This window comes from Muntiacus reevesi, chromosome 1 (genome assembly GCF_963930625.1).
Source record: "Muntiacus reevesi chromosome 1, mMunRee1.1, whole genome shotgun sequence".
Lineage (NCBI taxonomy): Eukaryota > Metazoa > Chordata > Mammalia > Artiodactyla > Cervidae > Muntiacus > Muntiacus reevesi.
This window is the reverse complement of record NC_089249.1, coordinates 73676492-73679959: the sequence shown is the minus strand read 5'-3', so window position 1 is coordinate 73679959 and position 3468 is coordinate 73676492.

The following is a 3468-nucleotide window of genomic DNA, read 5'->3' as shown; positions in this document are numbered from 1 at the left end:
AGAATCATATTTTGCGTGATGGATCTAGCTCTCAACAGATTTACATTCTTATGTTTGGATCTTGAGTTTCCAGAATGTACACTAGGACTTTAAAGAATTGAAAGACAGAAACCACATTGTGGAAGAGGAGGGATTGGAGCTTAGGGAGGCTGATCCACAGGCACTCACTAACAATTGAAGGTGAAAGAGAGAAAAAAGCAATTATTTTAAGTTTATAGCTTGGAAAATTCGGTGGTAAACAAAAATAAGAGAAGAAGAATTAATTTACCATAGTCTAAGAGGTATGTACTCCTTGGAAGGAAAGTTATGACCAACCTAGATAGCATATTAAAAAGTTACATCACTTTGCCAACAAAGGTCCGTCTGGTCAAGGCTATGCTTTTTACAGTGGTCATGTTTGGATGTGAGAGTTGGACTGTGAAGAAAGTTGAGGGCCGAAAAATTGATGCTTTTGAACTTTGGTGTTGGAGAAGACTCTTGAGAGTCCCTTGGACTGCCAGGAGATCCAACCAGTCCATCCTAAAGGAGATCAGTCCTGAGTGTTCATTGGAAGGACTGATGCTGAAGCTGAAACTCCAATACTTTGGTCACCTCATGCAAAGAGTTGACTCATTGGAAAAGACCCTGATGCTGGGAGGGGTTGGGGGCAGGAGGAGAAGGGGGCGACAGAGGATGAGATGGCTGGGTGGCATCACCGACTCGATGAGCATGAGTTTGAGTGAACTCCGGGAGTTGGTGATGGACAGGGAGGTCTGGCGTGCTGCGATTCATTGGGTCACAAAGAGTCAGACACGATTGAGCGACTGAACTGAACTGATCTGAAGACGTATGTACAGGAGAAATTTTGATATATTGAGTTTGAGATGACTTTATGGCCAAGATATCTGAGTATCCAATTGGTTCATGGCCCAACTCACTAAGTTCTTTCCCATGTAATGTGTTCCACATTTTGATTACCTGTTTTATATCCCTGGTCATGTATTTTCCTGTTTCCCTCATCACTTCATTACTTCTGATTTAGCTTCATAACAACTTGTCTGAAATAAATTAAGTGGCTGGAGATTTTGAACCATGCAAATGAAAGTAGAGGAAGGAACAAGGTGAGATGAGTGGAGATGAAGCTGGGTGCTGACTCAGTAGGAAGGTTTGTTCTGCTGGAGGCAGCAGCATTCCATGGAACTACATTTAGAGAGACAAGACTAGATGGAGTTTAACTCAGGATATGTCAGTACCTAGGACAATCCAATGTGGCAGGAGTTGTCTGTAATTTAAACTGCATGGGAACCCCATAAAAAATATGACTTCAACAGGGTCAGGCAATTGAGTCTTACACACTATCCTGAGCTAAGGAGAAGGAGGTAGGGGTCTGGTCCTCAAAGGGGAGGAAGACAATTCACAGGAAAATGAAAAGAGCAGATGTTTGTTAATTAGGTGTTTGTCCTATCATACAGATAAATCTTTCTGCTGTAGAGAGGTATCTTTAGTAACAGCTCTTTCTGGTAGGGTCCCCATATCTAAATTCTTTTATGTGGTTCAGGGAGAGGTAAAAAACTTTTCCTGAATCTGCTGGGTCTTAATTATCTTCAACTAAAAATCCATAAGTCAAAGTGAAATATTTGGGGGTGACTTATTCTGCTTCCTCTCATTCCTAACTCTTATTTAGACTCTATTGGTTTTGTCTCATTTGCTTATCTCTCTCCTGAATTTGTTGCTTTGAGTGATTGTCCTCCAACTCAGGAATTTCTTTCCCTTAACTATTCCAACTACTGGCCTGATCAATTACTGGTTCACAGGGCCATCCTGGCCTTCTAAGGGAAAGAAGCTTGGGACCTGAAAGATGGACCTAAGAGGCAATAGGATCGAAGTAAAACAGGACTGTCTTCTCTACCTGAATTTACTAACATAAACACAGCACAGCACACTAACTGTATATCTGCCAGTTTCAAGCCTGTAGTTTTTCCCTTATATCTCTTTCTGGAGGCTTTTACTGGCACTTCTGATGTCTGATTGATGTGACATTCCTTAATTATATTACCAAAAGTTGGATTTTGATTTTATCTTTGCAGAAAGGACACCAGAAGAATCATACATTATATAATCTAAATGACAACACAGGAAGGATAGAAGTATTGGTGCTTGGAAAAGAGAACAAAATCCAGTGCAAGGAAGGGGATAAACTTCAATTTATATTCTTTGAGTTGTCAAAGACTGGAAAGAAACTACACCTGAAATCTAGAGTTCATAGCTTCATTAAGGTGGGAACTTCATGGAGGAAAGTCAACTCTCTAAAGGGATAATGCTTTGTGTTTGCTTTCAGCAAACTGGACAGGTGCTATTGAATAGGATATGGTGTGGAAGACCCTGATAGTTAGTTCTGTGAGCTTAAGAGAATTTAGGAGAAACTAGGAGCCTGCTTTTTTAGAAGATACAGACCCTAGACACACGACTAAGAGGACATGAGCTTCATAAGGCAGAGACACACCCTGCGATACCCACACAGATCCACAAACAGTTCATTGGTAACAATGTAAGTCTAATGCAGACAACTGCCCAAATTCGGTTAAGTTATTCTGAAAGATGTATCTTAAAATAGACATAGTCCAGGTATACCTTAAGAACACATTTCTCAGAGGCACTTCAGCCATCCTTACATGTAGTCCAGGGAAATTGAGTCAGGGTAAACCCTTACTCCCGACCTTTCATCTCTCCCTCGTACCAGTACATCCTGCTGCCACCACCTGGCCTTCGTCCCCAGGTCTCAGCACTGTCTGTACTGGCTGCTATCTCCCTTTTTAAGAGTGGGGTAGAGACTTGAGACACTGGGATATGTGCCCTTGTTAAGTAGGAGTGTATATCTCAAGCCAGATAGTAACCTCAGGAGAATTATCCAAGAGTGAACAATGTACTGGGAGGAATGAAAGAGAGTAAAAGTGAAAGTCGTTCAATCATGTCCAATTCTGTGCGATCCCATGGACTGTAGCCCGCCAGGCTCCTCTGGAATGGACTTCTCCAACAAGAATCCTGGAGTGGGTAGCCAGTTCCTTCTCCAGGGCATCTTCCCAAGCTGCGGGTCAAACCCAGGTCTCCCACTCTGCAGGTGAATTCTTTACCATCTAAGCCACCAGGGAAGTCCACTGGGAGGAAAGGAAGAAGATAATTTTATGAGAAGAAAAAAAAAATGCACTTTAAGAGGACAGAGTCACTGAGAGCAGAGGAGGGATAACTGATCAGTCTCATCTCAACCATGTGTATTTTGTCTCCATCCAGGTTATTAAGGTCAAAAAACTGAAATGAAAGGGATCAATTCGGACAACTGTTCTAACCAAGCATTTAATTGAAGAATACCTGAAATGTACAACCTCTTCAACCAGATTGTGAGTTACTGGAGAGCAACAGCTCACAGGCTCCTTCCTAACTCCTGATGAGTCGGGATAGGATAATTCCTGGATAAACAATTCCAACATTTCA